The 24440-nt window shown below is 51.3% G+C and overlaps 1 pseudogene; it reads left to right on the top strand.

The window, feature by feature from the left end:
- Positions 1-503: 503 nt before the first annotated feature.
- On the top strand, positions 504-16768 carry LOC128847955 (olfactory receptor 6F1-like; annotated as a pseudogene).
- The last annotated feature ends 7672 nt before the right edge of the window (positions 16769-24440 follow it).

The following is a 24440-nucleotide window of genomic DNA, read 5'->3' as shown; positions in this document are numbered from 1 at the left end:
GCCGAAAAAAGGTAGACCTGGGTATGTGAGCTGACACTATTAGAGAAGGGAAGTAGAGGGAAATAAAATCTACAGGTGCACCAGAAAGAGAGTATCAAAGGACAGAAACTGAAAGGAGATATAATTGGTGAAAAAGGGGAATTGATCAAAAAATTGTGTTCGATGAAAACAGATCCTGAAAACAGTACATCAGAAGCTCACCCACAAGGGACCGAAGGTATGTGAATAGAGAGAATGACTGTTTGAACATCTATTGACAGAATACAGTTCAAAGGTGCCTAAGGGACAAGTGTGGGCCCATTAGGTGAAGGAACCTGCCTCTCCTGACAGTTAGCATAGCCTAGTCTGCTCACCACACAAAGAGGCGGTGATCGGTATTAGGTGTCCTGACAGACTGCGACGGTGAACTCAGACCTTCCAGGGTCAGCAATATCTAATATATTTCACTGCCTGTATAACAATCTCTTGCTTTGTAACAGATGGAACATGTGCCTTGAACACAGATGGCAAACCAAACCAGAGTGCACAAGTTCATCCTCTTGGGCTTCCCCAGTAGTCAGTATTTGCAGACCTTCCTCTTCGTGCTGTTTTCCATGATGTACATCCTGACAGTCATGGGAAACATGGCCATCATAATCCTAGTGAGACCATGCTGCCAACTGCAAACTCCCATGTATTTCTTCCTCTGTAACCTCTCTTTCTGGAGATATGGTACACCACAGCCTACATTCCCAAGACACTCGCAGTCTTCCTGGGGACAAGCAGAACCATTTCTTTTACTGGCTGCATCACATAGATGTACTTCATTCTATCCTTTGGCTGCACGGAATGTTTCCTCTTATCCGTCATGGCCTATGACCGCTATCTGGCCATTTGCTACCCATTGCGCTATAGTTCCATCATGAACAGCACCTTCTCCGCTTGGCTAGCCCTCTGCTTTGGGTATGTGGTTTCCTAGCTATTTGTGTGCCATCGTATCTCATAACCAGGTTGTCCTTTTGTGGCCCTAATGTCATCAATCATTTCTATTGTGACTTAGATTCTCGGATATTTCTCTCCTGCACAGACACACATCTCCTTCAGCTGGTGGCTTTCCTCACCTCCTTCATTGTCCTCCTGGGCACCTGTATAGTAACTCTGATCTCCTACATTTATATCATTTCCACAATACTGAGAATTCCATCAGCACAAGGATGGCAAAAGGCCTTTTCCACTTGCTCTGCTCATCTGGCTGTTGTGATTATCTGGTATGGCTCCACCATTTTCCTGTATGTCAAGCCTTCTGTACAGAACACCCTGGATCTAAACAAAATAGTCAACACCTTAAACACAATTGTAACACCACTGTTAAACCCTTTCATTTACTCTCTAAGAAACGAAGAGGTGAAGAAAGCCTTGGAAAAGGCACTCGCTGGTATGTAAAGTGTGTAGATGTCTTTGATTTGGTATAAAATAAGATATCATTAGAGCTGTTAAAATTATTTCATTTGCATTGTTTTTTAAGAAAAAAAATCTTTTCTCAAAACCAGAAACCTTTTTCTTTTTTTTTTCTTTTTGTTGAAACTGAATATTTTGAAATTCTAGTATTTTGAATTTTTGTGTTCAGCTTTCTTTCTTTCTTTCTTTCTTTCTTTCTTTCTTTCTTTCTTTCTTTCTTTCTTTCTTTCTTTCTTTCTTTCTTCACTCTATGACTCCTCAGCTTTTGAAAAAATACATAGTGGCACAAGGAAAAAAATAATGAGAAATGAAAATTAAAAAAAACAAAAGAAAAAACCAAATCCCTGTATACCATTCACTGTATTGCATTTAGAAGTGAAAATGGGGCTGGGGGAAAAGGATAAAGAAAAAAGAAGGGAAAAAGGGGGAAAATCCAAAATATCAATGTGACGAACTGGGACTGTTCTTGCTGGGGTGTGTGAATGCTGACAGGGGAGTGTGACTAGGATGGTCTGCATCGGGGGATGGGAGTCTGCCCGAGGGAACATACCTGAGCTTGTAACATGAGAACCCAGGAAGGGGTTGGAGGCCAGGTGACTCCGGGGCCCGGGAAACTGAAAAAGGCTGTGGGAGGGGTCGCTGAAGGAGAGTGCTGGAAGCAGGCTGGAGAGATGGCTGGGAGGCAGAGATGGCTCTGACCTCCCAAGGGGGGCTGGGCTGGGATGCCCTGGGACCCCAAGATGGACCTAACGGAGGGGGTCCCTGTTGTCTGTGCCTGCAAGACCTGTCTTGGACTGTATTCCTGTCATCCAAATAAACCTTCTGCTTTACTGGCTGGCTGAGAGTCATGGTGAATCGCAGGAAGCCGGGGGTGCAGGGCCCTGAGTCCCCCAATACTCCGTGACAACTGGTGGCAGAGGTGGGATCTACTGCACCCCGTGGACGGCGCTTCCTGCAGTAAGTGACTGGGGAGCAGTAAAACGAAGGGGGATTGACGGGGACCAGGCGTGCTGAAGAGTGAGAGAGAGACGGTTATTACTCCTGGGAGTGTGTGACCAGCGAGAAGGACTTTGGCAGTAACAGGGTCCCCCGGGGGGATCTCAGCGAGTGGTCCAAGGGGCGGAGGAGTCTGCAGCTCGACCCTGGCAGAGAGGTGGTGACCTCGAGAAGGGCTGGCACACTAGGGGACCCCCTGGGAACTGTGGGGAGCTGTGAGCACACAGGCCGGTGAGTGGCCAGCAGGAAGATGTATGCCAAGCGGCTTAAGAGCGACCTGGTGGAGCTGTGCAAGCAGAGGGGGCTGTGCATTGGGAGGCTCACCAAAGAACAGCTCATTGCCCGGCTGGAGGCGGAAGATCGCGTGAATAAACTGATCCCTGTGTCTCAGGGAAGCAGCCTGGCAAATGCAGCGCAGGCACCAGTGTCTGTCCCAGCTGGGAGTGGTCAGCCGGCTGCTGAGGGCTTCCCGAGACCCCTCCTTCCTATGCCTAGAGGAAGGGTGGGGAGGAGCCCAGCAAACACCGAAGGCGCCGTGGCCCCCCCGGCCAGCAGGGGACCCTCCCGGCGAAGCTCGCCGGCCAGCAGAGGATCCTCCCAGCGACGTTCGGCATCCGTGGAGCGGAATTGGCTGGAATGGGAGAAAGAGCTAAAACTGAGAGAGCTGGAGGATCGTGAACAACAGAGACAGCATGAAGAGAGACAGCGTCAGCATGAACGGGAGGAGAATGAGAGACAGAGACAGGAGAATGAGAGACAGCATCAGCGTGAAGAGAGACAGCGTCAGCATGAACTGGAACTGGCGAGATTGAAGGGCAGCGAACCCCCGGCTGCGGTGAGTGAGGGTGGACCCAGGACTGCACGGAGCTTTGATAAGTGCATCCTGGCCCCACGCAAGGAGGGGGAGGACATGGATGACTTCCTGGAGGCCTTTGAGACGGCCTGCGAGCTGCACCGGGTTGATCCCGCGGACAGACTCCGGGTCCTTACCCCCTTACTGGACCCCAAAGCCGTGGCATTGTACCGCCAACTGGAAGAGGCAGAGAAAGGGGACTACGAACTATTCAAAAAGGCCCTGCTACGTGAGTTTGGGCTGACTCCTGAGATGTACCGGGAAAGGTTCCGGAGTCAGGATAAAACCCCTGAGATCTCATATCTGCAACTAGCCGTCCGCATGGAAGGATACGCCAGCAAGTGGGCTGATGGGGCCCAGACGAAGGAGGACCTGGTCAAACTGCTGGTACTGGAGCAACTGTATGAGCGGTGCCCATCCGACCTGAGGCTGTGGTTGGTGGACAGAAAGCCAGAGAACCCACGACATGCAGGCCGGCTGGCCGATGAGTTTGTAAAGAGCCGGTCAGGAGATAGACGGGAGGAGTCCCAAAGGAACAGTCCCAGTTTGTCACAATCAATATTTGGATTTTTCATATTTGTTTAAAAATGTTTTGCAGAAAAAAATACAAAGCAAAGAAAACAAAACAAAAACTAAATACAAATAATTTATTTTTGGAATGAAAAATACTTTGAAATTTTGAATTGTTTCACAAATGTGGGGTTCCCCCCCCATTTTTTCAACAAATTCTAAGCAAAAAGGTAAAATGTAATATGTCTTAGGGCTTTCGAATATGTCTCCAGCTAAACATAGTCTCATCACCAAGAGCTGATCTAAAAACAGAATTCCCATCCAACGGGAAATTCCAATATTTCGAAATTTGATTTTGTTTTTAAATGAAATCTTCTGAAATTTTGATCTTATTGAAATGTTTTATTTTGACTTTATCACTTCAACTTTTATAATATAATCTAATGTAATATTAAAACATGTCTATAATATATTAATTATTATATTATATTATGTTATGTTACATTATTGACACCAAACATTTAGATAATTTCCTATATACATTTTGGATGAAATCAATACATTTCTGCAAAATGTTGCAATTTCATTGAATCAGCGTTAGCAAATGGAAAAAAAATCCAACCAGTAGCTGTATTATTTACTTCAATGGCTGGCTACTTACACAGAACAGAGCTTAGGTGGAAAACTCCTGTATTTTTATTACTGAAGTTTCCAAGTTCCTGTGTATGAACTCCATTTACAGCCAATTTTTAAAAGTATTTAGGCAGCTAAAGAGATAGATAAGAACCAAGGGCTAGATTCACAAAGAGTGTTAGGTGCCAGACTGTCACCCAAGTCCCAGAATCAGACCCCACTGGGATTCACAAAACCCGCACTCAGCTGCTGCCAAACCCTTTTAGGCGCTTAAACTCATTCAGAACCTAAGTTTGTGCAGTAGAAGTTCCCTAGGCACCTATGTTTTTGCCACTGAGGACATGTCCTGTTGTCTCATTCTCTGTGCCTGGATGCCTCAGCCCCAGAGCAACACGAAAATGGGGAGAAGATCGGAGTTCCTCCACCTAACTTGCATGCAGAGTCTGATTTGGTAGGTGTGCTCAGAGCATACCTAATGCCACATAAAACAGCAGGAAGTAGCCCTCCCTTTAGGGTACTTGGCTGGTGTGTGGGAGACCCCTGGTTTAAGTCTCCCCTTTGCCTGATGAGAAAAAGGGATTTGAACAGAAGTCTCCCACTTCTCCAGTGAGTGCTTTAACCACTGGGCTAACGGCTATTCTGACATGGGAGTCCCTTAGTCTCTCCTGGTGCAGTTGTTCCATTTTGGATGAATAAAGAGTCATTGGGCCAGAGGGCATATGCACACGTGAGAATGACTGTAGGCTGGTGGTTGGTAGACTCTCCCAGTATGTAGGAGACCCAGGATCCAGTCCCCCACTCTAATGACACCTTAAATATTTATCCAAAGTGCAACAGCTTCACCGGAATAGAATGGGAAAGCTACATCAACCAGAGTTTATCTCACTCTCCTGAGTGTTTGGAGACCCCTGTTTAAATCCCTTCTTCCCCTCAAGTAGAGGAGGGACATAACATAGTAGTTTTCCACATCACAGATGAGTACCTAACCACTGGGCTAAGGGAGGGGGCTTAAGACACCCTCCTGTCCTTGGTATCTATGATGCTTCCCAGGGTTGTGAAGCACCTCTCTACCACCTGCCCTTAGAATGAGAAAGCCTTATCTGTGTCTGTCGGGGGTCAGCTCCCCAATCCCACCAACCATGGGCAACACAAGCACTCCCCTCTCAGCCTATGCAGGTTCCGCTGTCCCTCTGCAGGTTAGTAATTGGCACTCTCCAACACTGGAGTATCTCCTTGGAGTGTCCAGTCCCTGGTCCACTGAACACTCTGTGAATTCACAGATCCACTGCTCCCAAAGAAGCAGGACACCCCAGCTTACCAGTTTCCCCTCACTCCACTCAACACACACCCTTAGCGATGTTTATAATGAAAACAAGCACAAGTTCATTTAACACAGAGGAGAGATTCAAGTGCTAGTAAATGGATATATTGAAAACAAATAGTTACATGTAAAATAAACTTATAGTAAACATTCTAGAACCTAGACTTACTTAATTAGTTACTGTCATATCTTATAGTATTGCTCACCTGCGTTTCTCAGCCAGGTAGGCTGCAATCCCTTTTTCATGAAAGAAGCCATGCTCTCAGCTTGTCTCCTCAGTGCAGGATCCTGGGTTTACCTCAGTATCCCCAGTTACACCTCCCAAATCCATTGTCTTTACTTATAAGCAGGACACCCCCTTTGCTTGTTTTGTTTTTTCCTGCAGCTCTTCTCTTATGTGAATTCACAACTTCTGCATTAGCATTAGGCTCAGTAAAGCAAATGGACTTACATTATGAGACACACAATACACAATAACCAGCCAGAGAGAGAAGCGTTTACTACCCCCACCAGAACAGAACCTGTTTATCACCTTCTGTTGACCTGTCTTAATGTACATACCTTAAGAACATAGTTTTCAGTATAGATACACAACTCCTTAAATATCATCTGTGCATACATTTTACAATGATGATGACCAGTAAGCTACTAGCTCTTGGTAGAGACCTTACATGTCACCCTTTGGTGAACTGTTACATAGAAACCTGACCCAGAGGATCCCTGTAAACACCTTTTGCCCTCTGCCAGTTGGCACCAATGGGTCCCTGGGTCACAGCACCTCCTATTGGCTAGTTTAGTCTAGTGTTCTGGCTTTTGTGGAACCCATTCTTAGATGTCTCCCTCTCCCCTTCCATTGTATAGGGAGCCTGGGTGCCAGACTCAGGCTGTGTGAATCCCAATGATATTCTAGGTGCCTGAACGTGAGGTGTTGTGACACTGAGTACTGCAACATCTAAGTCCCTCTGTAGTTGTGTAAGAAAGTGGGTTGTGGCAACAGAGACCAAAGATCAACTTTCCTCTTGCAAGATGGAGGTCAGCAATGCAGGTAGACCAGGGCAAGTAGATTGCTACAAACAGCAAACTCAGGGTATTGAGTTCTACTGTGTTTGAATATCAGAGAGTTTAATTGTTAGATACAAGCTCTTTGTGTCTTAATAAGAACAACAACACAGCCCTTAGAGCTAAGATCAAGGGTACGCGTAGGATAAGATTTAGAATTAGGGTTAACTTTAGAGTGATGTTTCAGGTTTCGGTTTCAAATTGAGTGTTGGGTTTCAGAGGTTCATGTTAAGAATAGGTGGAGATTATCAAAGGAGACAAAGAGTTGCTAGGCATCCAGTCCTTAATTAACTTCAACAGGATTCAAGCACCTATTTCCATTCTAAACGCCCCCAGTCTAAGTTGTTAATTAGCTGATATTGGACTAAGGGCTACATATTTCATATTTAAGGTATTTACGTCACCACCATTACCATAGTACAGGGATTGACAACCTTTGGCACGCGGCCCATCAGTGAAATGCGCTGTCGGGCCGGGACGGTTTGTTTTTCTGCAGCGTCCCCAGATTTGGCCAATTGCAGCTCCCACTGGCCACGGTTCGCCATTCCTGGCCAATGGGGGCTGTGGGATGCTGCGTGAGCTGAGGGATGTGCTGGCCGCTGCTCAGGCCGTAGGGGAGAAGATGCTCCCATCCCCATGGGCACTACCCGGCCCCTCATTGGCAGCCTCAGCACAGAGAGCGAGGTCTGGAGGGGCCTTGGAGACTGACTTGCCACCTTTCCATTACAATGAGTCCCCCCAGGCCAGAGGCCCATGGGTGTGGGGCTGTGAGTGGAGGGGGAAGCTCTGGGGGAAGCCCCAGCTCTGGGCTCCCACAGGGGACTCAGGGCCAGGGAGGGCAGATTCAGCACCACCCAGTGGGACATTAAAAGCAGGTTCTGAAGAGACCCCAGAAGAAATGTAGTGGGTGAAAAAACTCCCCCCTCCCTTCCCCACATCCGGCCAAGCTTCCTCATTTCTCTTCAATGCCTTGTCGCTACTGAGAGGCAGGGGTGATGGTTGACTGATGGGTTCTCCCCCCTCTTCCACCACTGGCCCCTGGATGGAGAGTGTGGGGTGAATACCCTGATGGGAATGGAGTATCCTGGAATTGAAACAATCCTCCCGCCTTTTTGCACCATAAAGGGGCAGGAAGGAGCAAGGGGCAGTTTGGACACACACACACACACATCCCAGCCCCAGTTCAATGTGGGGACATGGAAGGTTGTGTGGAGTGAAGAATTTGCAGACAGTCCCTGACTCTCGAGGGGGCGGGGGGAGGGCGAATTGTGTAGACAGTCCCTGGTTTATAGTAGCTGGGGATGGGGAGTTGGCAGACATTCCCTGGCTGGGTTGGGGCAGGGAGGGGGGAGGCGTTTGCAGACGCTCCCTGGCGGGGGCAGGGCTGGGGCTAGTAGGGATACTTTCCCTTCCAGCCTGACTCGGGGCTTCGCTGCTCAGAGACCGAGAGAGAAGGTACCGGGGGTGCGGATCGGGCCCCCAGTAGAGCCCCCTCCCCTGGGGTTCCTGCCCCCCTGGTCCTAGTCCCCCCTTTTCTCTGGGTCCTGCCCCCTCTGTGTCCAGGGCCTCCCCACCCCCTGGTCTGGGCTCATCCCCCTGAATCAGGGCTTCGCCTCTGCAGAGTCTCCCCTCCCGGGCTGGGGGGCCCTGCGTGCCGGGGCGGGTTTGGTGGTGTTTGGAGGGAGGTGACCCCTAAACCTTCCTGCTCCACCCCTCCCCCCCTTCCCTTTCTTTTCGTACTTCTCCCTGCGTGGATTTCCCGGAGCCCATCCCCGTGGCGCCCTGCCGGCCCTGACCTGCTCCCCACAGGCTCGTGGGCTCCGCTGGGTGCCCATTGCCGGTCGGAGCTCACCATCGCCACCCCCGCACTGTGACTCAGCCTCCGGCTCCATCGCATCCCAAGAAGCAGCTACTGCAGCAGGAGCCAGGGCCTGTGAATTGTCGTAACTTTCACGCCGACTCCCTTCCTCCGGGCTGAGAATTAGGCATCAGAGTTAAATGCTAGGGACAAACAACCAGCCCCAGCTCCCCGCTGAAGCCCTGTCCCGGCCTCAGCCCTTTCCCAGCCTACAGAGCTTAGCCCAGAGAAGGTGAAGAGGCCTGGCCCCCCGGCTGTAAATACCTGCTGGGGGTGGTGGCACTGCAGCGTGGCAGTGGATGGTCTGACGCCATCCCCTGGCTGGGAGTTGCAGGCAGAGGAATTCACACTAGGAGGGAGGTGCACCTGTCTGGCAGGGAGGGGAATTAGCTGCTGGCACAACTCCCTGAGGGCTGGGGTGGATTCTCCATCCCGAGCTGTGCGTGAAGCTGGACGGGAGGTTTGTTTAGAAGATCTGCCTTCGTTCCCCCCACAGTTCATTCTGGGCCGTCCCCGGTGTGCGGGTTTGCCCAGGTGATCCCAGTCTTCCCGTCCAACCTTCCAGCTGGGAATTTTCCAGGCGACTGGAGTGGTGGCGAGCTGAAACGTGGCTTTTGGAGTGGGGTTCGGAGCCCCTCTCGGTCACGGCAGCTCTGGCGTTCCTCGCCCACATCCCACCCTCAGCTCCCCTCTCCTCCACAAAGACTCCCCGCGCGCCTCAGAGCCAGGTTTCTGCTGTGGGAGAAATCAACCGGCTGCCGTCCTCTTGCCCCCTCGTAAGGCAGCAAATCCGAGGCCCAGGCTGGACGATTCCGGGGTGGGGAGCAGGTGCGGCCGAGGGCTGGATTTCGTCCTCGTTGGGGCGGGGGGGTTATGGCAGCCACTCCGGCCCAGAGTGAAAGCTGAGTAAATAGCAGGGCTGCATTCCTGCCAGGAATGTCCGGGAGCCGGAGCCTGCTCCACAAACCTCTGCTTTTCTGCAGGGCGACAGCGGGGAGATGGGTCTAGCTGGGTTATCAACCCCCCAGTGACCAACCCGGGTCCCCTGCAACCCCCGTCACTGCTCCAGGGGCCCCCCAGGGGCTCAGGATAGAACCCAGGAGTCCTGGCTCCCAGCCCCCTAGTTCTAACCCACTAGTCCCCCACCCCCCTTCATTCCGCCTGACCCCCCGCACATGCCTCCTTCCTTCCATCTGTCCGTCCGTCCGTCCATCCATCCCCATACACTCCCCCTACATTCTCCTCCATCCCCCAACTCCCAGCCATACCCCGGTCCCCGCCTGCCCCTCCCTGCTGGGGGCTGGCACTGTGGCGGGGGGAGGCAGGGGTCCCGAGAGGAGCCATGACTCTGATCTCAGGAGCTAGGCCCCGTGAGGCTGCGGGACTCCCTGCCACAGGACCTGGCTGAGCAGGGGGGTGGGGCTGAGGTCTCGGAGCCATTGCTGGGGGGGACGGGGGGTTGGGGCACCCTGTGCCCATCAGTTTCCATGGAAACCCTGTATCTCACCGCCCACCTTCCCCCACACAGATCCCTGACCCCAGAGCCGAGATGGAGCTGGTCAGGAGGCTGCAGCATGTCAAGAAGCCAGGTGAGTCAGGGCTGTGAGGGGCGGTGCCGTGAGGGGGAGGGCGGCCCCATGGCTGACATGGCCCCTCACCCACTGCCCATGGGAGGTTGGGGGGGGGCATGGCTGACGTGGCCCCTCCACCCCGGTGCTCATGGGGGGGCCCGTGGCTGATGTGGCCCCGCGCCCCGGTATCCATGAGAGTCAGGGGGGGCCTGTGGCTGATGTCCCCCTCCCTCCAGTGCCCCTGAGCAGCAGCTCGGTGTCGGTGTTGCTCCGAGGCTTCGTGGCTGACGTGGGCTGCGAGCTGCTCTACAGGAACGAGGAGCCGAGGACCGTGGAGGTCGTGTTCAAGTTCCCTGTGGACGCTGAGGCAGCTGTTTACGCCTTCCGGGCCTGTCTGGGCGGGGGCCTGCATCCAGGCCCAGCTCCACGAGAAGAAACAGGTGCCCGGGGGCAGTGGTCCCGTGGGGGAGAGAAGAGAGGGCCGGGCTGGGGGGATCTTGGGGTGACCCCGTCTCTCCCGGCAGGCGCAGGAGCAGTACAAGGATGCACTGGGTGCGGGGCAGAGGGATGTCAGGGGACGGGGGGATCTCGGGCTGATCCCATCTCTCCCGGCAGGCACAGGAGGTGTAAGAGGATGCGGGGGGCAAGGAGATGTTGGGGGCAGGGGGATGTCGGGGGGCAGGGGGATCTCGGGGTGACCCTGTCTCTCCCGGCAGGTGCAGGAGGTGTATGGGGATGCGCTGGCCGGGGGGCAGGGGGATGTCGGGCAGGGGGATCTTGGGGTGACCCTGTCTCTCCCGGCAGGTGCAGGAGGTGTATGGGGATGCGCTGGCCGGGGGGCAGAGCTCGTTCCTCCTGCAGCAGGAGGGGGCCGGGGGCGATGTGTTCAGCTGCTCCCTGGGGAATCTGCCCCCCGGGGAGGAGGCGGTGCTGACCCTGCGCTACGTCTGTGAGCTGCCGCTGGAGCCTGACGGGGCTGCCCGCTACGTGCTGCCGACTGTGCTGCGCCCCCGCTACACGCCCCGCAGTGAGACCTACAGTCCCCCCTGCACCCGTTCCGTGCCCTCTGGTGAGACCCACAGATCCCCTACCCCCATCACGGTGAGACCCAGAGCCCCCCCCTCACGCGCCCCATGGTGAGACCCACAGATCTCCCTGCCCCTCCCACATGCCACACGGTGAGACCCACAGCCCCCCCTGCGCCCCCGCTCTGCGCCCAACAGTGAGACCCACAGCCCCCCCGCACCCGTTCCGCGCCCTCCGGTGAGACCCACAGCCCCCTACCTGCCCTCCGGTGAGACCCACAGATCCCCTACCCCCATCACGGTGAGACCCATAGCCTCCCCCCCCATGCACCCCATGGTGAGACCCACAGATCCCCCTGCCCCTCCCACGTGCCACACGGTGAGACCCACAGCCCCCCCCGCGCCCCCGGTCCACGCTCAACACTGAGACCCACAGCCCCCCCACACCCGTTCCGCGCCCTCCGGTGAGACCCACAGCCCCCCACCTGCCCTCCGGTGAGACCCACAGATCCCCTACCCCCGTCACGGTGAGACCCATAGCCCCCGCCCACACGCACCCCATGGTGAGACCCACAGATCCCCCTGCCCCTCTCACATGCCACACGATGAGACCCACAGATACCTCTGTCCCCGCTGTGCACCCCATGGTGAGACCTACAGCCCCCCCACACCTGCCCTCCGTGAGACCCACAGATCCCCTACCTCTGTCACGGTGAGACCCACAGCCCCCCCCCATGCGCCCCACGGTGAGACCCACAGATAGACTTCAAGGTCAGAAGGGACCATTATGATCATCTGGTCTGACCTCCTGCATGATGCAGGCCACAAAGCCGTCCCTACCCTTTCCCTTGACTCTGCTGTTGAAGTCCCCAAATCCTGTGGTTTAGAGACTTCAATTAGCAGAGAATCCTCCAGCTAGCGATCCCTGCCCCATGCTGCGGAGGAAGGCGAAAAACCTCCAGGGCCTCTGCCAATCTACCCTGGAGGAAAATTCCTTCCCGACCCCAAATATGGCGATCAGTATGCCCAATTTTTTAACCTTTCCTCACAGATCAGGTTTTCTAACTCTTTGATCATTTTTGTTACTCTTCTCTGGACTCTCTCCAATTTGTCCACATCTTTCCTAAAGTGTGGTGCCAAGAACCAGCCAATGTACCCCAGCTGAGGCCTCATCAGGGCCGAGTAGAGCAGGACAGTTACCTCCCGTGTCTTACATACAAAACTCCTGTTAATACACCCCAGAATGAGATTAGTGCTAGGGCCTGTGTTATACATGAGGGAAGATGAGATGGTCACAAAGTTTCCAAGGCCAGAAAAGATCAATGAGTCATCCCCTCCCATCCAATTATAGAATAGAATCATAGAATATCAGGATTGGAAGGAACCTCAGGAGGTCATCTAGTCCAACCCCCTGCTCAAAGCAGGACCAATCCCCAACTAAGCATCCCAGCCAGGGCTTTGTCAAGCCTGACCTTAAAAACCTCTAAGGAAGTAGATTCCACCACCTCCCTAGGTAACCCATTCCAGTGCTTCACCACCCTCCTAGTGAAAAAGTTTTTCCTAATATCCAACCTAAACCTCCCCCACTGCAACTTGAGACCATTACTCCTTGTTCTGTCATCTGGTACCACTGAGAACAGTCTAAATCCATCCTCTTTGGAACCCCCTTTCAGGTAGTTGAAAGCAGCTATCAAATCCCCCCTCATTCTTCTCTTCTGCAGACTAAATAATCCCAGTTCCCTCAGCCTCTTCTCATAAGTAATGTGTTCCAGTCCCCTAATCATTTTTGTTGCTCTCAGCTGGACGCTTTCCAATTTTTCCACATTGTTCTTGTAGTGTGGGGCCCAGAACTGGACACAGTACTCCAGATGAGGCCTCACCAATGTTGAATAGAGGGGAACGATCACGTCACTCGATCTGCTGGCAGTGCCTCTACTTATACAGCCCAAAATGCCGTTAGCCTTCTTGGCAACAAGGGCACACTGTTGACTCATATCCAGCTTCTCGTCCACTGTAACCCCTAGGTCCTTTTCTGCAGAACTGCTTCCTAGTCACTCGCTCCCTAGTCTGTAGCAATGCATGGGATTCTTCCGTTGTAAGTGCAGGACTCTGCACTTGTCTTTGTTGAACCTCATCAGATTTATTTTGGCCCAATTCTCTAATTTGTCTAGATCCCTCTGTATCCTATCCCTACCCTCCAGCGTATCTACCACTCCTCTCAGTTTAGTGTCCTCTGCAAACTTGCTGAGGGTGCAATCCATGCCATCCTCCAGATCATTAACGCTGCTATAATGGTGCTTCCTTCTCATTCCTTATCCTTTGCTGCTTTCTGGTGACTGCATGAAGCAACCAGAATTTCATTGACATCTGCCGTATTCGCCATCTTTACTCTTTACTGCTTCGCTTCCAAGGGTAAGCACCAAGGGCTGGTTGGGGCACTTGGACTGTGGATGGGATCGCAGAGCCCCAGGCACCTGTTAGGATATAGATATTCAGGCCTGTCTGTAAAGGCCTATACTTTAAGAATTTAGGTGTATTCTTATCACTTAGCTAGTTATAGAGTATAAAAGAGAGAATCAAAATCACTGTTTGTGAAAGGGCCTTCTCGTCCTGTGACAGACTGAGACTCTGTTCTTAGGCTAAGGCCTTTGGCTAAGCAGCAGAGGCAGCCATAAGCTGAGAAGTGAACGGTCACATCCTCACATTCCAAACTAGTCACATGGAAATAAGGTGCTATTGGCTGTTAGGAATACAATTCTGTCCTGATATTCCTATCACCTCCAGAGAAAGGAAAGAGCCTAGAACATGTAAAAGGAAATTTAGTTTGATAGTTTTCTGACTGGTAAGAACTCACTTATCAATAGACACAGCTGGGAAACCCTTATGTCTGTATAGATGTAGTTGTGAAATCCTCACTTCTGTATTGTTTTGTATGTTTATTTGCATGGTCTCTGTCTGGTTCTATAATTGTTTCTGTCTGCTGTATAATTAATTTTGCTGGATGTAAACTAATGAAGGTGGTGGAATATAATTGGTTAAATAACCATGTTACAGTATGTTAGGATTGGTTAGTTAAATTTCAATAAAATGATTGGTTAAGGTATAGCTACACAGAACTCAAGTTTTACTATATAGTCTGCAGTCAATCAGGAAGTAAGGGGGGAATGGGAACAGGGAATGGGGGTGGGGAAATTGGAATCATGTTTTGCTAAGGGGGGAATGGGAACAGGGATGGCTCTGTGGTGTCAGAGCTGGGAAGGGGGCCACTGAGGAAGGAAACTGGAATCACGCTTGCTGGAAGTTCACCCCAATAAACATCGAATTGTTTGCGCCTTTGGACTTCGGGTATTGTTGCTCTCTGTTCATGCGAGAAGGACCAAGGAAGTGAGAGGGTGAAGAAATAAGCCCCCTAACAGCACCCACCAAGATTTGCCTTTGTATTGTTGTCATCAGCAGGTAACGCACGCAGGCCCCAATCCTGGTGAGGCGGGGGCCAATGGGAGGTTGGCCTTTGAGCTCAGTGGGGACAGGTCTTGCCCCCATTGTGTATCTAGGTAGGTAAATGCTTCTGAGCACTGTAGTGTCTAAGCACACGCAGGATGAGGTGAGTCAAATGGAGGTGGGATGTTAGATGGGGTAGGATCTGAGTTACTACAGAGAATTCTTTCCTGGGTGCTGGCTGCTGAGTCTTGCCCACATACTCAGGATTTAACTGATTGCCATATTTGGGGTTGGGAAGGAATTTTCCTCCAGGGCAGATTGGCAGAAGCCCTGAAGGTTTTTCACCTTCCTCTGCAGTGTGGGGCATGGGTCACTTGCTGGAGGATTCTCTGCACCTTGAGTTCTTTAAACCACGATTTGAGGATTTCAATAACTCAGACATAGGTTAGGGGTTTGTTACAGGAGTGGCCTGCATTGTGCAGGAGGTCAGACTAGATGATCATAATGGTCCCTTCTGACCTTTAAAGTCTATGAGCTACGGCCAGGTCACACCAACTGGGGATCTGCCCAGTGACTCCAATGGAGCGGCGGCTGATTGGGCCAGATCCTCAGCTGGAGTCAAAGAGTTTAAGGCTGATATTTTCCAATCCTGACTAGGTGATTTCCCATTGAATTTAGTTTGAAAACATCAACCTAAGTGACCTGCTCAGTGCCACACAGGGACTCTGGGGAAAAGCCAGGACCTGAACTGTGAGTTCCAAGGGCCAATCCAATGCCTCAAACACACGCTCAGCCGTCATCTCCCCGCTGGGGTCAGAGGGTGAGGGTCTCTGGCCTGTGCTATGAACGGAACAGACTATATCACTGTGGTCCCTTCCGGCTGTAGAACAGCTGGGAATCCATGAGTCTCCTAGCGAAACTGTGATCCAAGCTGTTCAAAACAATCGTTTAGCATTAAGTGTCCTGCTCCTCAATGAAAATTGCAACCTCTGCTTTTCCTAAATGAACAGATTAAGGAAGAGTTTAGCACATGCTAAGTTTTTGATCAATTGATTTGTGGCCAACATTTTCAAATTTGGGGACCTAAAGTTGTTAATAATTAGGCTGGAATTAGGCACCTAAATCTGAATGAAAGCAGCTTTATAGAAGCTAGATGTCCAAATCCCATTGAAATTCAAAGTGCCAAACTTAGCTCTCATCTGGTACAACTGTAGACCTGAGCCCCAGCCTCATTTGGGGAAACCGAGGCACAGAGAGGGGCTGGGTCACACTTTCAAAAGCATCTAATCTCAGTGTCCAGAGGGGCAGATTTTTAAAGGTATTTAGGTCCTTTGTGGAATTTTCACAAGTGCTTGAACAAGTTAGGTGCCTAACTCCCCTAGAAATGAATAGCAATTGGGCATCCAAACCCCTTGGGCAGTTTGAAAATCTTAGCCTTAATGTCTCTGTTTTAGTGTGGGTTTTTTTTTTTTTTTTTTTCAGGATTGCTGGGCAGCCCTGGCTCCCAGAGAGGTCACTGAGAAATGCAGGTGCCCAACACACCTACAAGTCTGGCCACTTTGATTAGTAGGGATTTTTTTTGGCTACCTTTAGGCACCTGAGTTTGAAAACTTTTGCCTAAGTGATTTGGCTGAGGTCACAAAGGAAGTCAGGGCCAGCTCCAGTATTAAAGACTATTCAGGAAAGACTAAAAGACAAAGGAGTGTGTGTGTCAGCTCCCTGTCTGGGTGGCATGAAGAGTCCTTAAGGAACTGGTTGAAACTGACCAAGAGGAACAAGGGGGCCAGAGAGACAATGCCAGTGCTGCCTGGATTCCCCCTCTTCTCACAGGGAAGCTGAGCAAAGACACCCCCTCCCCCCAACCTGGAGAATGAAGGACTGGGAAGGGGTGATCTGGGGGTCAGAGGTGATTTCTGAATGCTCGCTCTCTCTCTCATAGGAACTGACTATGGAGGTCAGACAGACACACACAGACACAGCCTGGACACAGGGTTCACTCTGGCTCGGCGGGGCCCCGGGCTGACCAGAACGGATGACGTTTTCACCTTCATTTCTCTGTACTAACCTAAGAGCTTCCTAAGCTGTGTCCACGTGACTAATAAACCCGACTGTTTCGCAAATGTTGCCTGAGTGTCACTACGAATCCTGGGGGAGGCGCTCGGGTCCCTGCCAAGTGGACACGTCTCTCCCAGGAGTCTGGCTCCGCTGGACAGAGCTCACAGGATGAAGCAGGGGGGCTGGAGCCCCAGAGGGTCAGTCCAGCAGGTGGTGAGGCCACATGGCCTCCCCTGAAGGGAGAGTGAGACCCTTTGGGGGTCTGGCCCATTGAAGGGGGTCCTCCAAGGGACTGGTCCAAAGCTGGGGGCGCAGCACCGATCCTATGTATCTGGGACAGCATGTGTGTGAGGCTGTTCCCCCTGCCTGAGGCTCTGGGATCTGCTGTGTATTTGTGTGTGTGTGTTTTGTTGTTGTTCCCTGCTGGAGGGAATGGGACCTGCTCAGTGTGTGGGTGCAGATGCATGCATCCCTGCTGTCCTCTTCTCTTGCTCGGTGTGTGGGGGTGGGGTGCGTATTTCCTTTCTGTGCCCTCTTGGAAGGAAGGACACCTATTCTTTGTGAGTGTGTGTGGGGAGAGGGGGGGAGTGCAAGCTGCTTTGTGATGCATGGAGACAGCTCAGTTCTGGCCCGGGCCTGGCCTGGCAGGGGCTGCTGCAGCTCAGAACTCCACAGAAATACCAGAGCTCTGAGGATGCAGGGCCTGGGCCAGGCTCCTTAGCCTGCGTGCTGCAGACAGGAGGGGAATGCTGCAGGAGGAGAGCTGCGGATCACAACAGTGGTGCATTGACAGAGCTCTGGGGGGGGGTGGGGGGCAGTGAACTTGGATCGCAGAGGGTCAGGGTGGAGGGGAATCATCAGCGCTGTGTGTTTGGGGCAGGGCAGCAATGAGAGCTCATTTCTGTGATGTATGGGCAGCGTTAGGACAGGCACAACAGGGGTATTGTAGGTCAGGGCTGAGATCCGTCAGCAGAGCTGTAAGGGAGTCAGGGCTGGGACAACAGGGGGCTGCGGGTCAGGATTGAGGGGCACCAGCCCAGCTGTGTGTGTGTGAGCCCAGAGATGGAATGGGGTGGGGCAGAAGGGGGCTGTGGGTTAGGACCGAGGACATTGGCAGAGCCTGGGGTTGCGGGCAGCACAGCAATGCCCATCAGTCACTGAGGCCTAGAAACCCAGAATTGCCTTTTGCTCGATGCCCCTGGGCCGTGCTGCCTTTGCTAATCTCCTGGGAAACTGAGGTTTGTTTACTTGTCTGTTTCACTGCAGCCACCCCCTCAACCCCATCACATTCCCTCCCTTCCTGGGGGTCTGATGGAATTTACGAAGGGAGGGATCACCTGTCACGGGCGCTAGGAATGAACGGCTCGACCCCTTTGGCTTTCCCATCAGGGCTATCTGCAATAGGAACAGACCAGTCCCTTCCTTTCTCTAATTTTAATCAATGCCTCTGACTTTCTGTTCTAATCAGCCCCCACGAGACTGCCACAGAGACCGGCATTTCCCGGCAGCGTTGCCATTCTAATGGCCCTCAGCGGGTCCCATTAAAGTGACAAGTAACTTTGTTTCTGCTGCTGGCCCGTCATTCCTCCAGAGGGTTGTCAGCTCTCCAGGCCGGGCCCAGCCCTGTGCTGCTGAGCCCTTCTTGGAGCGCTCATTAAGATGTTAAGTTCTAATGACCGGTGTGTCCTCCTGTAGGTCTCTGTTCACTAACAGATGCTGCAGGCTAATTGGAGAGAGTTTGCTTATGGGAATGGTTTTAACGAGCACATAATGAAGCAGCCTTTTTTTTTTTTTTTTTTTTTAATATTTTTGTCCTAAGCAGGGCATTAGTGAAATTAACATGTTTCAAGTGAAATTGATCCAGGTTGTATAGAAGGGCACCATTGCCTCCTACAGCACCTCCTTGCAGCTGAGTGTGGCTCTGCTGTGTGTTGCCTCAGTTTCCCCCCCATGAGATCACTTTGACTTTAAGGCCAGAAGGGACCATCATGATCATCTAATCTGCCCTCCTGCACATCGCAGGCCACAGAACCTCACCCACCCACTCCTGAAATAGACCCCCAACCTCTGGCTGAGTTACTGAAGTCCTCAAATCTTTATTTAAAGTCTTCAAGTGACAGAGAATCCACCACTTACACTAGTTCAAGCCAGCAAGTGACCTATGCCCCATGCTGCAGAGGAAGGCGAAAACCCCCCAAGCTCTCTGCCAGTCTGACCTGGGGAAAACCCCACAAAAGCCTGCATGTTCCTATGCTAACTTTTGAATTAATCACACATGTATTTCTATGAGTTAACGCTCCATTCGCCTTAGTTCACAGCACTGTCAGGGTGTTCACGGCAAGAGAATCTCTCCTGACTCATGCCAAGGAGAATAAACACAGGCAAAAAAAAAAAAAAAAGTGATATAATATCCCCTCTATTAGGGTGGGACTTTTGAAGGGCTTTGAGGGGGATTTAGGGGCCCAGCTCCCCTGGAATTTCAGCTGGCCCCATGAGCCCCTTTGACAATCCCAGGCTCTATCATTTTCTTTACTAAATTGGTGTTTATGTCATGGGAGGCAGTGGCTGGGGAGCTGGGAGCCTGCCGTCTATTTCCATGCCTACCACTGACCCGCTGGGTGACCCTGGGCAAATCGCATGACCCCTCCGTGCCTTGGTTTCCCCATCTGCAAAAGGGGGTTAGCCACACTTCTCTTCCTTTGTAAGGTGCTTTGAGCTCATGAACATTGCACTGGGTGTGTGGGTGTGATGGGGTGTCCACCCCACACAAGCCCTGAGTGGGTTAATGTGGGCCGGGAGGGGCCAATTAACCTTAGATGCTGCGTATGGAGGGAAACCAGGGCTTTATAGGGCCTAATGGCAGATGAAGCCCAGCTGCGGGAGGAGCTGGGGTAGCATTATCAAGCCAGGAAGCCCAAGCAGGAATGAGCTCCTGGGAGGCAGGATGTCTGCAGTTGTTCCCTGAGGAGACAGGGAGTTGGCCTGGGATAAGGAGGAGATCCAGGGGGCTAATAAGCCCTGAAGTTCTGCCCTGAATTAGGGAGTCTTACAAGAGGCCTAGAGGAGTGAAGTAGCCAAGGGGTGTAGAGGCAGCTCCAGGGGTGAACCTAGAGTTAGGCAAGGAGATAGAGCGCTGGGCTGCAACAACAGGGTCTGAGACTGAGCAGGCCTAGCGTGCTAGTCAAAGGGTACCTGGGCTGGAAGCCGGAGTAGCAGGGGGACCTGGGTCCACCACTGGCAAAGTGGATGTCCACAACCAGCTAAATGGCAGTAAAAGGCTGTGTGTGTGTGCACTAAGGTCAGGGCTAGCTAATGCGCATTCACAGAGATTTCCTGGCCAGTCCAATTTATAGTCCCCACACAGATCTGCAATGGTTTTTTTGGGGGGAGGGCCCTTCCTACCTACCGATGGGGGTCTGACCCCTTCTCCTTGTCTCCTCCTACATGAATCAGGTTTGGGTGGAGCTTGCCTTTCTGTGAGCCAGGATCTGGGGAGCCCATGCCCCTCTGGATGGGAGAGCTGAGAACAGGCAGGCTTGGGGCATGTGCCAAGGACACACTGCTGAGAACGGGCGTGCTTGACGCACCAGAAACTCTCCAGCTCTGGGGAGGGGGGAGGAGAACCCCCACTGAAGTGAATGGGGGCAGTTCACGTGTCTCAGAGCTGTGCTTTCAGGCTGTATTGAGCCCCCCTGGGTGTTCTCTTTCAGCTGAGAACCTCTCATGGAGATGAGTGGGCCACTTCCCACCTCTCCGAGCCCACTCCACTGCTGATGGATGGGTGGATTTTTCTCCCACCTCCCCCCTGCCCCTTCTCCCCTAGCCAAGGTTGGGAAGCCCTTCTTGTTAAGCGAATGACTCCAAGTGCTCTAAAATTCACCCTATACCGGAAACCTACTGACCACTATACTTACCTACATGCCTCCAGCTTTCATCCAGACCACATCACACGATCCATTGTCTACAGCCAAGCTCTAAGATACAACTGCATTTGCTCCAACCCCTCAGACAGAGACAAACACCTACAAGATCTCTCTCAAGTGTTCTTACAAATACAATACCCACCTGCTGAAGTGAAGAAACAGATTGACAGAGCCAGAAGAGTACCCAGAAGTCACCTATTACAGGACAGGCCCAACAAAGAAAGTAACAGAATGCCACTAGCCGTTACCTTCAGCCCCCAACTAAAACCTCTCTAGCGTATCATCAAGGATCTACAACCTATCCTGAAGGATGATCCCTCACTCTCACGACCTTGGGAGACAGGCCAGTCCTCATTTACAGACAGCCCCCCAACCTGAAGCAAATACTCACCAGTAACCACACACCATATAACAAACACACTAACCCAGGAACCTATCCTTGCAACAAAGCCTGTCGCCAACTCTGTCCACACATCTATTCAGGGGACTCCATCATAGGACCTAATCACGTCAGTCACACTATCAGAGGCTCATTCACCTGCACATCTACCAATGTGATATATGCCATCATGTGCCAGCAATGCCCCTCTGCCATGTACATTGGCCAAACCGGACAGTCTCTATGCAAAAGAATAAATGGACACAAATCAGACGTCAAGAATTATAACATTCAAAAACCAGTCAGAGAACACTTCAACCTCCCTGGACACTCAATTACAGACCTAAAAGTCTCAATTATTCAACAAAAATACTTCAAAAACAGACTCCAATGAGAAACTGCAGAATTGGAATTAATTTGCAAACTGGACACCATTAAATTAGGCTTGAATAAAGACTGGGAATGGCTGAGTCACTACACAAACTAAAAACTATTTCCCCGTGCTAATTTTCCCCTTACTGTTACTCACACCTTCTTGTCAACTGTTTGAAATAGGCCATCCTGATTATCACTACAAATTTTTTTTCTCCTGCTGATAATAGCCCGCCTTAATCGATTATTCTCATTAGAGTTGATATGGCAGCCCCCATTTTTTTCATGTTCTCAGTGTGTTTATATGTATATATGTGTATATATCTTCCTACTGTATTTTCCACTGCACGCATCTGATGAAGTGGGCTTTAGCCCACAAAAACTTATGCTCAAATAAATTTGTTAGTCTCTAAGGTGCCACAAGTACTCCTCGTTCTTTTTACTTTTACAACTCTGATGCTTCTCGGGGTGCCCAGGGCTGGGAGTTGCCTTGTTACCCCCTCCCTCCAGCACGAGGGAGTCTTGCCTGTGCTGGCTGAGTGAGAGCTCCTGACACAACCAGCCCATCAGCCACTCTCCTCTGGGCTCCACCAGCCCTGCAGGCTGACAATCGATGCACCCTCGCTCCTGCATCCCTTCAAAGTGCCCCCTTCTGGCATCCACCCCAATCGCTGGATTCCCAAAGACCTCAGTTTCACCTTCCCCCCCCCCCTCCGCCCCCGGTCCTCTGTCACACAACACTTGAGTTCAGTCACAGTAAAACAAAAGTGAATTTATTTAAGAAAGAACAGAGATTCACCCAGAAACAAGCGTGAGTGACAGAAGCATATGGCTACATACAAAACAAAATCATAAAATACAAACTAGGGCCTATGCTTACTAATGGTCATCTTTCCTATCTAATGAAGTAGATTCTCACCCCAAAGTTCAGTCTCTCACAGTGATTGCTGGCCCCAAGGAGCTAGGACCTAATCTTTCATAAAGCACCCCTGCTCGGCAAGGTACCTCCTCAGCGAACGGGTGCAGAGTCTCTTTCTCCTGTGATATACGGACTCAGTCTTTTGTCTTTATTCCTGGACAGGGCCGGCCCCTCACTGTCATATCGTCTTTTTCACTTCCATGGGGTTTTGATGTTTATAGTGTCTTTGGCTTTCTGTTGATTGTTCTGGATTGATGCAAAGGTAGACAATTGAGTGATACATTACATAATAGACGAGCCAGGGAGGGAGGACAACTCCCTCCCAGTTAAATGGGCCATCATTGAGACACATGATTCCCTGCTAACTCTTACTCCAAGACCATAAAGGCAAAATTTTCAGTATAGCTACATTATTCCCTAAATATTACCCGTATGTACATCTCGCAAAAATTGAGTATTGATACGTTACAAGCTTTCAATGGACACCTTGGATGTTACCCTTTATAGATAAACACCAGGAAAGTGATGTATTAGTTGTAGTGAGTTTGTCAGGTCTGAGACAGGAGTTGCTTGTAAACAGCAAACTCTTTGCCAGTTGGCACCAATGAGCCCTTTGTCACCACAACCCCTTCACTGTTGCATGCACGATACCAACTAACCCTATACTTTCCCTACCCATCATTAAAGTCGCAGACCACTCTCACATCCCATCTCACTGCTATCAATACCCATTCCAATACAGAATCATTTAGGTCAGTGGTTTTCAAGCTTTTTTCATTTGCGGACCTCTAAAAAATTTAGAATGGAGGTGCAAACCCCTTTGGAAACCTTAGACATAGTCTGCAGACCCCAGGTTGAAAACCACTGATTTAGATTGTGTCAATAGCAGGGCACTGGGGTCATCTTGCCCTGGGCAGTGAGGACCTCTCAAGGTTCCTTCCCACCCTACATTTCTGTGATTCACACAGGAACTTAGAGTGTAGCAACTCCTAACTTGTCAGTGGTGAGGAAATCCTTGGGGTTCACAACGCCTGAGATATGTACTCAGGCTCCCTGAACAATGAATGGGGAGAGACGGGGCTAAGACTGGGAGTCACAAAAGCCAGCGCGCTCTGCAGGCAGGCGCCTAAGGTAGCCACTGGGAGATGCTAAGCACAGGGGTGTGTCCAACCCCACCCCTCTCACAAAGTTAAGCACCTAAATCCTGGCTGGAGGAAGGCTCATCCTTCTGACTGGGGCTCTCAGCCTCTCTCTTTGAATCAGACACAGCTGCCCCATAACTCTGAGCCTCAGGGGGTACAGGACTGCCCCAGGACATGGGAGACCCTGGATCCAGTCCCCCTGCTCTAAAGGCATGTTCATTATTTAAAATCAGTGACCCTATTTGGAGTGTAGCTTTTAGAAGGAGACTCGAGCCTTCCTGTAAAATCTCCAGATGATGGCGACTCCACCACATCCCTTGGTAAATGGTTCAGAGTTGCTCCAAGACAGGGGTTGGCAACGTGTCCATACATGGACACAAGTGTCTGTGGTAAAAATGTTGAGGTCCATAGCAATTTGAGTCCGGGTTGAATGACTGAAAGACATAACCCTCCCCCCAATGTCTGTCACTAAGTCCAGTAATTTTGTCAAGTGTCCACCATACAACATGGTGGTGCTGACCTCTGCTCCAAGAACGATTTGGGGATCTGACCTTACAGTGAGAGACTCAAGAACCTCAAATTATGTAACTTAACAGGGAGACGGTGAGCAAAGCTTCAACAAAGAGTTGACTAGAAGTACGTACAGGGGAGGGTGTTTCTGGTTGCCGGGGACTCTTCAGTCTCCTAGACAAAGGCGAATGAGAGCCAATGGCTGGCAGCAGAAGGGAGACAAATTCGGGCTAGAAAGAAGGGGCACGTTTCTAATGGTGAGGGCAATTGGCCATTGGAACGGTTTGTCCAGGGCTGTGGTGGATTCTCCGTCATTTGGAGTCTTTAAATCAGGACTGGATGCCTCCTTCTAAAAGATCCCCTCTAGCTCTGGGACAAGCCATCGGTGTTGCCAAAGGTGGGCTAGGGCTAGAGGAGGTTCACCCCCCACCAGATC

This window comes from Malaclemys terrapin, chromosome 13 (genome assembly GCF_027887155.1).
Source record: "Malaclemys terrapin pileata isolate rMalTer1 chromosome 13, rMalTer1.hap1, whole genome shotgun sequence".
Taxonomy (NCBI): Eukaryota; Metazoa; Chordata; order Testudines; family Emydidae; genus Malaclemys; species Malaclemys terrapin.
This window is presented reverse-complemented; position numbering and strand designations above follow the sequence as displayed.